This window comes from Pelobates fuscus, chromosome 10 (assembly GCF_036172605.1).
Source record: "Pelobates fuscus isolate aPelFus1 chromosome 10, aPelFus1.pri, whole genome shotgun sequence".
In the NCBI taxonomy this organism is placed as follows: domain Eukaryota; kingdom Metazoa; phylum Chordata; class Amphibia; order Anura; family Pelobatidae; genus Pelobates; species Pelobates fuscus.
Window position 1 is genome coordinate 129,581,945 of NC_086326.1, and position 13,966 is coordinate 129,595,910.

Sequence of the window (13,966 nt, forward strand, 5' to 3'; positions counted from 1 at the left end):
AGAGAGAAGGGGTGACTAGTTACAGAGGGAGGGGGTGACTAGTGACAGAGGGAGGGGGGTGACTAGTGACAGAGGGAGGGAGGGGTGACAATGACAGAGAGAGGGGGTGACTAGTGACAGAGGGAGGGGGTGACTAGTGACAGAGGGAGGGTGGGGGTGACACAGTGACGGAGGGAGGGGGTGACTAGTGACACAGGGAGGGGTGACTAGTGACAGAGGGAGGGTGGGGGTGATTAGTGACATAGGGAGGGGTGACACAGTGACAGAGGGAGGGGGTGACACAGTGACAGAGGGAGGGGGTGACACAGTGACAGAGGGAGGGAGGGGTGACTAGTGACAGAGGGAGGGAGGGGTGACTAGTGACAGAGGGAGGGGGTGACTAGTGACAGAGAAAGGGGGTGAGTAGTGACACAGTGGGGGTGACTAGTGACAGAGGGAGGGAGGGGTGACAGTGACAGAGAGAGGGGTGACACAGTGACAGAGGGAGGGGGTGACACAGTGACAGAGGGAGGGAGGGGTGACTAGTGACAGAGGGAGGGGGTGACTAGTGACAGAGAAAGGGGGTGAGTAGTGACACAGTGGGGGGTGACTAGTGACAGAGGGAGGGAGGGGTGACAGTGACAGAGAGAGGGGTTGACTAGTGACAGAGGGAGGGGGTGACAGTGACAGAGGGAGGGGGTGACACAGTGACAGAGGGAGGGGGTGACACAGTGACAGAGGGAGGGAGGGGTGACTAGTGACAGAGGGAGGGGGTGACTAGTGACAGAGGGAGGGGGTGACTAGTGACAGAGGGAGGGAGGGGTGACAGTGACAGAGAGAGGGGTTGACTAGTGACAGAGGGAGGGGGTGACAGTGACAGAGGGAGGGGGTGACACATTGACAGAGGGAGTGGGTGACATATTGACAGAGGGAGGGGGTGACACATTGACAGAGGGAGGGGGTGACTAGTGGCAGAGGGAGGTGGTGACTAGTGGCAGAGGGAGGAGGTGACAGACACATTGACAGATGGAGGGGGCGACTAGTGACAGAGGGTGACTAGTGAAAGAGGGAGGGGGTGACAGTGACAAAGAGAGGGTGGTGACAGTGACAGAGGGAGGGGGGTGACAGTGACAGAGGGAGGGGTGACTAGTGACAGAGGGAGGGGGTGACACAGTGACAGAGGGAGGGGTGACTAGTGACAGAGGGAGGGGGTGACTAGTGACAGAGAAAGGGGGTGAGTAGTGACAGAGTGGGGGTGACTAGTGACGGAGGGAGGGGTGACAGTGACAGAGAGAGGGGGTGACAGTGACAGAGGGAGGGGGGTGACTAGTGGCAGAGGGAGGGGGTGAAAGACACATTGACAGAGGGAGGGGGTGACAGTGACAGGGGTGACACATTGACAGAGGAAGTGGGGTGACAGAGGGAGGGGGTGACAGTGACAGAGGGAGGGTGGCGACAGTGACAGAGGGAGGGTGGCGACAGTGACAGAGAGGGGGGTGACAGTGACAGAGGGAGGGAGGTGACAGTGACAGAGGGAGGGGGTGACAGTGACAGAGAGAGGGGGTGACAGTGACAGAGAGAGGGGGTTGACAGAGGGAGAGGGGTGACAGTGACAGAGGGAGAGGGGTGACAGTGACAGAGGGAGGGTGGTGACAGTGACAGAGGGAGGGTGGTGACAGAGAGAGGGGGGTGACAGTGACAGAGAAAGGGGGGTGACAGTGACAGAGAGAGGGGGTGACAGTGACAGAGGGAGGGGGTGACACAGTGACAGAGGGAGCGGTGACACAGTGACAGAGGGAGGGGGTGACACAGTGACAGAGGGAGGGAGGGGTGACTAGTGACAGAGGGAGGGGGTGACTAGTGACAGAGAAAGGGGGTGAGTAGTGACACAGTGGGGGGTGACTAGTGACAGAGGGAAGGAGGGGTGACAGTGACAGAGAGAGGGGTTGACTAGTGACAGAGGGAGGGGGTGACACAGTGACAGAGGGAGGGGGTGACACAGTGACAGAGGGAGGGAGGGGTGACTAGTGACAGAGGGAGGGGGTGACTAGTGACAGAGAAAGGGGGTGAGTAGTGACACAGTGGGGGGTGACTAGTGACAGAGGGAGGGAGGGGTGACAGTGACAGAGAGAGGGGTTGACTAGTGACAGAGGGAGGGGGTGACAGTGACAGAGGGAGGGGGTGACAGTGACAGAGGGAGGGGGTGACACATTGACAGAGGGAGTGGGTGACATATTGACAGAGGGAGGGGGTGACACATTGACAGAGGGAGGGGGGTGACTAGTGGCAGCGGGAGGTGGTGACTAGTGGCAGAGGGAGGAGGTGACAGACACATTGACAGAGGGAGGGGGTGACACATTGACAGAGGGAGGGGGTGACTAGTGACAGAGGGAGGGGGTGACTAGTGACAGAGGGAGGGGGTGACAGTGACAAAGAGAGGGTGGTGACAGTGACAGAGGGAGGGGGGTGACAGTGACAGAGGGAGGGGTGACTAGTGACAGAGGGAGGGGGTGACACAGTGACAGAGGGAGGGAGGGGTGACTAGTGACAGAGGGAGGGGGTGACTAGTGACAGAGAAAGGGGGGTGACTAGTGACGGAGGGAGGGGTGACAGTGACAGAGAGAGGGGGGGACAGTGACAGAGGGAGGGGGTGACACATTGACAGAGGGAGGGGGTGACTAGTGGCAGAGGGAGGGGGTGACTAGTGGCAGAGGGAGGGGGTGACAGACACTTTGACAGAGGGAGGGGGGTGACAGTGACAGGGGATGACACATTGACCGAGGGAGTGGGGTGACAGTGACAGAGGGAGGGGGGTGACAGTGACAGAGGGAGGGGGTGACTAGTGACAGAGAAAGGGGGTGAGTAGTGACACAGTGGGGGGTGACTAGTGACAGAGGGAGGGAGGGGTGACAGTGACAGAGGGAGGGGGTGACACATTGACAGAGGGAGGGGGTGACACATTGACAGAGGGAGGGGGGTGACTAGTGGCAGAGGGAGGTGGTGACTAGTGGCAGAGGGAGGAGGTGACAGACACATTGACAGATGGAGGGGGTGACACATTGACAGAGGGAGGGGGCGACTAGTGACAGAGGGTGACTAGTGACAGAGGGAGGGGGTGACAGTGACAAAGAGAGGGTGGTGACAGTGACAGAGGGAGGGGGGTGACAGTGACAGAGGGAGGGGTGACTAGTGACAGAGGGAGGGGGTGACACAGTGACAGAGGGAGGGGTGACTAGTGACAGAGGGAGGGGGTGACTAGTGACAGAGAAAGGGGGTGAGTAGTGACAGAGTGGGGGTGACTAGTGACGGAGGGAGGGGTGACAGTGACAGAGAGAGGGGGTGACAGTGACAGAGGGAGGGGGTGACACATTGACAGAGGGAGGGGGGTGACTAGTGGCAGAGGGAGGTGGTGACTAGTGGCAGAGGGAGGAGGTGACAGACACATTGACAGATGGAGGGGGTGACACATTGACAGAGGGAGGGGGCGACTAGTGACAGAGGGTGACTAGTGACAGAGGGAGGGGGTGACAGTGACAAAGAGAGGGTGGTGACAGTGACAGAGGGAGGGGGGTGACAGTGACAGAGGGAGGGGTGACTAGTGACAGAGGGAGGGGGTGACACAGTGACAGAGGGAGGGGTGACTAGTGACAGAGGGAGGGGGTGACTAGTGACAGAGAAAGGGGGTGAGTAGTGACAGAGTGGGGGTGACTAGTGACGGAGGGAGGGGTGACAGTGACAGAGAGAGGGGGTGACAGTGACAGAGGGAGGGGGTGACACATTGACAGAGGGAGGGGGGTGACTAGTGGCAGAGGGAGGGGGGTGACTAGTGGCAGAGGGAGGGGGTGAAAGACACATTGACAGAGGGAGGGGGTGACAGTGACAGGGGTGACACATTGACAGAGGAAGTGGGGTGACAGAGGGAGGGGGTGACAGTGACAGAGGGAGGGTGGCGACAGTGACAGAGGGAGGGTGGCGACAGTGACAGAGAGGGGGGTGACAGTGACAGAGGGAGGGAGGTGACAGTGACAGAGGGAGGGAGGTGACAGTGACAGAGGGAGGGGGTGACAGTGACAGAGAGAGGGGGTGACAGTGACAGAGAGAGGGGGTTGACAGAGGGAGAGGGGTGACAGTGACAGAGGGAGAGGGGTGACAGTGACAGAGGGAGGGTGGTGACAGTGACAGAGGGAGGGTGGTGACAGAGAGAGGGGGGTGACAGTGACAGAGAAAGGGGGGTGACAGTGACAGAGAGAGGGGGTGACAGTGACAGAGGGAGGGGGTGACACAGTGACAGAGGGAGCGGTGACACAGTGACAGAGGGAGGGGGTGACACAGTGACAGAGGGAGGGAGGGGTGACTAGTGACAGAGGGAGGGGGTGACTAGTGACAGAGAAAGGGGGTGAGTAGTGACACAGTGGGGGGTGACTAGTGACAGAGGGAGGGAGGGGTGACAGTGACAGAGAGAGGGGTTGACTAGTGACAGAGGGAGGGGGTGACACAGTGACAGAGGGAGGGGGTGACACAGTGACAGAGGGAGGGAGGGGTGACTAGTGACAGAGGGAGGGGGTGACTAGTGACAGAGAAAGGGGGTGAGTAGTGACACAGTGGGGGGTGACTAGTGACAGAGGGAGGGAGGGGTGACAGTGACAGAGAGAGGGGTTGACTAGTGACAGAGGGAGGGGGTGACAGTGACAGAGGGAGGGGGTGACACATTGACAGAGGGAGTGGGTGACATATTGACAGAGGGAGGGGTTGACACATTGACAGAGGGAGGGGGGTGACTAGTGGCAGCGGGAGGTGGTGACTAGTGGCAGAGGGAGGAGGTGACAGACACATTGACAGAGGGAGGGGGTGACACATTGACAGAGGGAGGGGGTGACTAGTGACAGAGGGAGGGGGTGACTAGTGACAGAGGGAGGGGGTGACAGTGACAAAGAGAGGGTGGTGACAGTGACAGAGGGAGGGGGGTGACAGTGACAGAGGGAGGGGTGACTAGTGACAGAGGGAGGGGGTGACACAGTGACAGAGGGAGGGAGGGGTGACTAGTGACAGAGGGAGGGGGTGACTAGTGACAGAGAAAGGGGGGTGACTAGTGACAGAGAAAGGGGGGTGACTAGTGACGGAGGGAGGGGTGACAGTGACAGAGAGAGGGGGGGACAGTGACAGAGGGAGGGGGTGACACATTGACAGAGGGAGGGGGTGACTAGTGGCAGAGGGAGGGGGTGACTAGTGGCAGAGGGAGGGGGTGACAGACACTTTGACAGAGGGAGGGGGGTGACAGTGACAGGGGATGACACATTGACAGAGGGAGTGGGGTGACAGTGACAGAGGGAGGGGGGTGACAGTGACAGAGGGAGGGGGTGACTAGTGACAGAGAAAGGGGGTGAGTAGTGACACAGTGGGGGGTGACTAGTGACAGAGGGAGGGAGGGGTGACAGTGACAGAGGGAGGGGGTGACACATTGACAGAGGGAGGGGGTGACACATTGACAGAGGGAGGGGGGTGACTAGTGGCAGAGGGAGGTGGTGACTAGTGGCAGAGGGAGGAGGTGACAGACACATTGACAGATGGAGGGGGTGACACATTGACAGAGGGAGGGGGCGACTAGTGACAGAGGGTGACTAGTGACAGAGGGAGGGGGTGACAGTGACAAAGAGAGGGTGGTGACAGTGACAGAGGGAGGGGGGTGACAGTGACAGAGGGAGGGGTGACTAGTGACAGAGGGAGGGGGTGACACAGTGACAGAGGGAGGGGTGACTAGTGACAGAGGGAGGGGGTGAGTAGTGACAGAGTGGGGGTGACTAGTGACGGAGGGAGGGGTGACAGTGACAGAGAGAGGGGGTGACAGTGAAAGAGGGAGGGGGTGACACATTGACAGAGGGAGGGGGTGACAGTGACAGGGGTGACACATTGACAGAGGAAGTGGGGTGACAGAGGGAGGGGGTGACAGTGACAGAGGGAGGGGGGTGACAGTGAAAGAGGGAGGGTGGCGACAGTGACAGAGAGGGGGGTGACAGTGACAGAGGGAGGGAGGTGACAGTGACAGAGGGAGGGGGGTGACAGTGACAGAGAGAGGGGGTGACAGTGACAGAGAGAGGGGGTTGACAGAGGGAGAGGGGTGACAGTGACAGAGGGAGAGGGTTGACAGTGACAGAGGGAGGGTGGTGACAGAGAGAGGGGGGTGACAGTGACAGAGAAAGGGGGGTGACAGTGACAGAGAGAGGGGGTGACAGTGACAGAGGGAGGGGGTGACACAGTGACAGAGGGAGCGGTGACACAGTGACAGAGGGAGGGGGTGACACAGTGACAGAGGGAGGGAGGGGTGACTAGTGACAGAGGGAGGGGGTGACTAGTGACAGAGAAAGGGGGTGAGTAGTGACACAGTGGGGGGTGACTAGTGACAGAGGGAGGGAGGGGTGACAGTGACAGAGAGAGGGGTTGACTAGTGACAGAGGGAGGGGGTGACAGTGACAGAGGGAGGGGGTGACACATTGACAGAGGGAGTGGGTGACATATTGACAGAGGGAGGGGGTGACACATTGACAGAGAGAGGGGGGTGACTAGTGGCAGCGGGAGGTGGTGACTAGTGGCAGAGGGAGGAGGTGACAGACACATTGACAGAGGGAGGGGGTGACACATTGACAGAGGGAGGGGGTGACTAGTGACAGAGGGAGGGGGTGACTAGTGACAGAGGGAGGGGGTGACAGTGACAAAGAGAGGGTGGTGACAGTGACAGAGGGAGGGGGGTGACAGTGACAGAGGGAGGGGTGACTAGTGACAGAGGGAGGGGGTGACACAGTGACAGAGGGAGGGAGGGGTGACTAGTGACAGAGGGAGGGGGTGACTAGTGACAGAGAAAGGGGGTGAGTAGTGACAGAGTGGGGGGTGACTAGTGACGGAGGGAGGGGTGACAGTGACAGAGAGAGGGGGTGACAGTGACAGAGGGAGGGGGTGACACATTGACAGAGGGAGGGGGTGACACATTGACAGAGGGAGGGGGTGACAGTGACAGAGGGAGGGGGTGACTAGTGACAGAGAAAGGGGCTGAGTAGTGACACAGTGGGGGGTGACTAGTGACAGAGGGAGGGAGGGGTGACAGTGACAGAGAGAGGGGTTGACTAGTGACAGAGGGAGGGGGTGACAGTGACAGAGGGAGGGGGTGACACAGTGACAGAGGGAGGGGGTGACACAGTGACAGAGGAAGGGAGGGGTGACTAGTGACAGAGGGAGGGGGTGACTAGTGACAGAGGGAGGGAGGGGTGACAGTGACAGAGAGAGGGGTTGACTAGTGACAGAGGGAGGGGGTGACAGTGACAGAGGGAGGGGGTGACACATTGACAGAGGGAGTGGGTGACATATTGACAGAGGGAGGGGGTGACACATTGACAGAGGGAGGGGGGTGACTAGTGGCAGAGGGAGGTGGTGACTAGTGGCAGAGGGAGGGGGTGACAGACACATTGACAGATGGAGGGGGTGACACATTGACAGAGGGAGGGGGCGACTAGTGACAGATGGAGAGGGTGACTAGTGACAGAGGGAGGGGGTGACAGTGACAAAGAGAGGGTGGTGACAGTGACAGAGGGAGGGGGTGACAGTGACAGAGGGAGGGGTGACTAGTGACAGAGGGAGGGGGTGACACAGTGACAGAGGGAGGGGTGACTAGTGACAGAGGGAGGGGGTGACTAGTGACAGAGAAAGGGGGTGAGTAGTGACAGAGTGGGGGGTGACTAGTGACGGAGGGAGGGGTGACAGTGACAGAGAGAGGGGGTGACAGTGACAGAGGGAGGGGGTGACACATTGACAGAGGGAGGGGGGTGACTAGTGGCAGAGGGAGGGGGGTGACTAGTGGCAGAGGGAGGGGGTGACAGACACATTGACAGAGGGAGGGGTGACAGTGACAGGGGTGACACATTGACAGAGGAAGTGGGGTGACAGAGGGAGGGGGTGACAGTGACAGAGGGAGGGGGGTGACAGTGACAGAGGGAGGGTGGCGACAGTGACAGAGAGAGGGGGTTGACAGAGGGAGAGGGGTGACAGTGACAGAGGGAGAGGGGTGACAGTGACAGAGGGAGGGTGGTGACAGTGACAGAGGGAGGGTGGTGACAGTGACAGAGAGAGGGGGGTGACAGTGACAGAGAGAGGGGGGTGACAGTGACAGAGAGAGGGGGTGACAGTGACAGAGGGAGGGGGTGACACAGTGACAGAGGGAGGGGTGACACAGTGACAGAGGGAGGGGGTGACACAGTGACAGAGGGAGGGGTGACTAGTGACAGAGGGAGGGGGTGACTAGTGACAGAGAAAGGGGGTGAGTAGTGACACAGTGGGGGGTGACTAGTGACAGAGGGAGGGAGGGGTGACAGTGACAGAGAGATGGGTTGACTAGTGACAGAGGGAGGGGGTGACACAGTGACAGAGGGAGGGGGTGACACAGTGAGGGAGGGGTGACTAGTGACAGAGGGAGGGGGTGACTAGTGACAGAGAAAGGGGGTTATTAGTGATACAGTGGGGGGTGACTAGTGACAGAGGGAGGGAGGGGTGACAGTGACAGAGAGAGGGGTTGACTAGTGACAGAGGGAGGGGGTGACAGTGACAGAGGGAGGGGGTGACACATTGACAGAGGGAGTGGGTGACATATTGACAGAGGGAGGGGGTGACACATTGACATAGGGAGGGGTGTGACTAGTGGCAGCGGGAGGTGGTGACTAGTGGCAGAGGGAGGGGGTGACAGACACATTGACAGAGAGAGGGGGTGACACATTGACAGAGGGAGGGGGCGACTAGTGACAGAGGGAGGGGGTGACTAGTGACAGAGGGAGGGGTGACAGTGACAAAGAGAGGGTGGTGACAGTGACAGAGGGAGGGGGTGACAGTGACAGAGGGAGGGGTGACACAGTGACAGAGGGAGGGAGGGGTGACTAGTGACAGAGGGAGGGGGTGACTAGTGACAGAGAAAGGGGGTGAGTAGTGACAGAGAAAGGGGGTGACTAGTGACGGAGGGAGGGGTGACAGTGACAGAGAGAGGGGGTGACAGTGACAGAGGGAGGGGGTGACACATTGACAGAGGGAGGGGGGTGACTAGTGGCAGAGGGAGGGGGTGACTAGTGGCAGAGGGAGGGGGTGACAGACACTTTGACAGAGGGAGGGGGGTGACAGTGACAGGGGATGACACATTGACAGAGGGAGTGGGGTGACAGTGACAGAGGGAGGGGGGTGACAGTGACAGAGGGAGGGGGGTGACAGTGACAGAGAGGGGGGTGACAGTGACAGAGGGAGGGAGGTGACAGTGACAGAGGGAGGGGGTGACAGTGACAGAGGGAGGGTGGTGACAGTGACAGAGAGAGGGGGTGACAGTGACCGAGAGAGGGTGGTGACAGTGACAGAGAGAGGGGGGTGACAGTGACAGAGGGAGGGGGTGACACATTGACAGAGGGAGGGGGGTGACTAGTGGCAGAGGGAGGGGGGTGACTAGTGGCAGAGGGAGGGGGTGACAGACACATTGACAGAGGGAGGGGGGTGACAGTGACAGGGGGTGACACATTGACAGAGGGAGGGGGGTGACAGTGACAGAGGGAGGGGGGTGACAGTGACAGAGAGGGGGTGACAGTGACAGAGGGAGGGAGGTGACAGTGACAGAGGGAGGGGGTGACAGTGACAGAGGGAGGGTGGTGACAGTGACAGAGAGAGGGGGGTGACAGTGACAGAGAGAGGGTGGTGACAGTGACAGAGAGAGGGGGTGACAGTGACAGAGAGAGGGGGTGACAGTGACAGAGGGAGGGGGGTGACAGTGACAGAGGGAGGGAGGGGGGTGAGTAGTTCCTACCTGTCTCTCTGCTCCCTCTGGTCTCCCTGGCTGCTGCTCCTTCCCCTGCTGATCGGGCTCTGTGTGAGAGGAGAGTACAGGAAGTGAGGTCACTTCCTGGCCCTGCCTCTCCTCATCACACAGAGCCGCAGGAGAAGGAGACCTGGCAGAGAGCTGGTGAAGCTGCCAGGTCTCATGTGAGGGTAAGGGGGGAGATTTAAAGAGCGGTAGGTTGCTGGGGCCCTGCGCTGCATCAGGGGCCCCAGCAACCTATTAAAGGAAATGATTTTTTATTATTTTTTGCCGTTTTTAAGTTGGAGAGATCTCTAATCTCTCCAGCTGGAGCATGGCTGTGCTGCCGGGCCCCTGGCTGCCTCGGGTTTTCGGTCCATGACCGATGTGCCCGAGTGGTCAGTCCACCCCTGGACGTATGATTGCTGCCACTGTTGAATGGGTGGGGGGTCAGCATGTCAGTGCTCAGACCATACTTTGCACACTGCATCAAATTGGTCTGCATGACTGTCATCCCAAGGAAGCCTCTTTTAACCCCTTAAGGACACATGACATGTGTGACATGTCATGATTCCCTTTTATTCCAGAAGTTTGGTCCTTAAGGGGTTAAAGATGATGCACAGGAAAGCCTGCAAACAGTTTGCTGAAGACAAGCAGACCAAAGATATGGATTACTGGAACCTTGTCCTGTGGTCCAATGAGGCATAGATAAACTTATTTGGTTCAGATGGTGTCAAGTGTGTGTGGCGGCAACCAGGTGAGGAGTACAAAGAAAATTGTGTCTTGCCTACAGTCAAGCATGGTGGTGGGAGTGTCATGGTTTGGGCCTGCATGAGTGCTGCCGGCACTTGGGAGCTACAGTTCATTGAGGGAACCATGAATGCCAACATGTACTGTGACATACTGAAGCAGAGCATGATCCTTTCCCTTTGGAGACTGGGCCGCAGGGCAGTATTCCAACATGATAACGACCCCAAACACACCTCCAAGACGACCACTGCCTTGATAAAAAAAAAGCTGAAGGTAAAGATGATGGACTGGCCAAGCATGTCTCCAAACCTAAACCCTATTGAGCATCTGTGGGGCATCCTCAAAGACGTGCAGAACCACACATGTAATTTATAAATTGAGCTGTCCATGTGGTCTCTGTTACATAGGGAAAACAAACAGCCATCTGTGAACGCATCAGGGGACACAGGTCCAGTATTTGGTTGGCCTACAGAGATTGCCAATCGGACAAACCGGTGGCAAAACATTTCTTGGAACTGAGACATACTTTTGCCACATTAAAGTTTGTGGCGATCGATCAAATTCCGTTATCAAGAAGAGGAGGTGATCGGGGGAAGATACTTCTTAACAAAGAAGCGTTTTGGATACATGAACTCGATACTGTTTCTCCCAGGGGGCTTCATGAATCATTGTCTCTACATTCTTTCCTGTGAAATTACAACAGGTTTTTTAGTCCCTGCTTGCATAGAATATATATGTTTTAATGTATATAGTGTAATATAATATTATCTATGTAGATATTTTTATTTCTATAATGTACAAATGGTAGCTTGTAGTAGAGGACGAATTGTGTAATGATTGAGATATAGAATATTAGATATTAAATAGCAGCATCTATCACCATAGACATACAATTGGTTTTCAGTTGTAATTAAGTAGTAGACACTTAAGTGTATATATCTCCATATTCCTCCCAGCTATTCATTTGTTATGTTTTTTAAAATGTAATATTTAAATGCCAGTATGCATATATACGTATGGAGTTATAATTTGTTTGCACTCTTAGCACTAATAGATTTTATCACTTGTCACTTTAATGACTAGCACTTTAATGTTTTCACGTTTGCATACTTCATGTGCATGGCACTTTAATGGCACTCTTATATGTCACCTTAATAGCAACTTTAGATAGTTGCCTTACTACATTGATCACTATGGACATTTAGATATCTTACATAGGTGATAGCACTTGACACTTTATGGATAATAAATACTACTACCAGTATCTACACTATATCACACTTTACACTTTCGATCCAGTTTTGCATATGCTTACAACTGTTATGCTTTAGATCAGTTGTTTTAGCATTCTGACTCACACAGGGTGAACGTTATGCGTCTAAATGTTGCCATGGTGACGCCTTTGTTGTACCGCGTTTCCATGGCAACGACGGTAACGTAACGTGATGACGTCACGTAAATGGGCGGAGACATCGCTGCACATGCGCACTCTATCGGGAAGGACGCCGGTTTCCTCACGATCAGCACCTGGGGTGAGTTATTCACATTTATTACAATTACTGCATTCCTTTATATATGACATGCTTTTTAATGTTTGTTTGATCCTGATGAAAGTCCACAAGTTGGACTGAAACGTCGATCTGTTTTAATGGAACCAGAATAAAAGTTAATTTTTAAAGGAATACCCGTGAGTGCAGCCATACTATTTGTATGTATGTATGTATGTCACTCCAAGGACTTCATATAAGGGGAAAAAATAAACTTAACTTTATTCAGCAACTGCCAAAAGTGATCAGCGTTTTAGTCCTATGTCAGGACTTTCGTCAGGATACCAGTGCATTACAAATGTAACAAAATAAATAACACTCTTATTCAAATCATGTACATTGAGTGCGGCTGAGACTTACTCAAGTTACTGTGTGAGCCAGCTCCCTGGACGCCAAAAAAACGCGGGCAAAAATGACCCTGCTTCATGTATTCAGCAGCTGTTGCTGCTGTGTAACCCCTGCGTTCCAGCGGTTGCCTAGGAAACCAGCCGGGCCGCAAGGGGGCGTGTGTTTACATGTTGCCATGACGGCAACCCGATCGCAAATGCGATCGGTTCCAAGAGTGAAGGTATAACACAGAACTTGGGTGGAGTACTGCATACTAAACATAATACAAGAACAGCTGGCTCTTACTGAAACCGAAATTTGGGGAAAGACAAGAGTAATAATGTGTAACAAAGCTGGCTAAGCACAACATATCTTATAAAAGAGATACTATTATACATATCAGACATAGCATATGCATTCTCTGAGTGGTTATACCTGAGTGTATATCCAATGTAAAAATATGGTTGGCATATCAAGATGGCTAATACATCACTACTTTATGCAACATAATTTGTAGTAGATAATAGTTCTGAGACACCATAAGAGAACTTGACAAGTATCATCTGCATACCAAAGGGTTACTGTATATTCCAGTAAGATATTTATGTAAATGAAGGCTCTAAGTATAAGGCATATCCTATGTTAAGTATGTATGTATGTATGGTTTTATTAGAAGGGGAGTGATCAAGGGATATAAAATGAGAATGAAAAGGATGATATGCTGATATCCTCTGTGAAATAGAATAGGGGGCTATATATATTGCTCACCATAGTATTATATAGTCAAAATAGACAATGCATGGTAGTCAAACACATTTTATAGGTGCTACGTCCAACCAGTGACCATTGGTATACAGGACTATGTGGTAACTATGGGCACGCGTGGGACCCAAGCTTGGGTATATAGGGTTATCCAAGTCCCTAGCTTAATATGGCAGGGTACATAAATAACAAGATCTAATGTCAAGGTGTATCCTTATAACAAGATACCCAGGGTGTATTTTTCATTTAAGCCCTTAGGCTGCACAGAGTCCAAAGTCCTAATCCAATGTAGTTGCCTCTGTAATAGGATTTTCTTACGGTCACCTCCTCTCGTTGGTTGCGGGATGTGATCAATCGCTATGAACTTCATGGATGGTAGGGGATGTTTGCTTTCCCAAAAGTGTTTTGCCACAGGTTGTTCTGAGCCTTTGTCTCTGTATGCAATTCGTATACTTTACCGGTGGTTGCGCATTCGTTCCCTTAACGGTAAGTCCGTTTTTCCCACATATGCCAAACCGCACGGGCAGACAAGTTTGTACACCACATAATCGCTGGTACACATAAGTCTGTGCCTAATGGTAAATGTCTTGCCAGTGTGTGGATGGGTAAATGTCTTATTTGGTAGCATATGACTACATGTTACACAACCCAGGCACCTGTAACATCCCAGGTTCAGGTGGGATGGAAGTTGGTTATAACAATGTGTTGGGCCGGTCTTGACCAGTAGGTCTCTTAGGTTCTTTCCTTTCCGATAACACATCATCGGTGGTTGTTTAAACTGACTTGGTAGGCT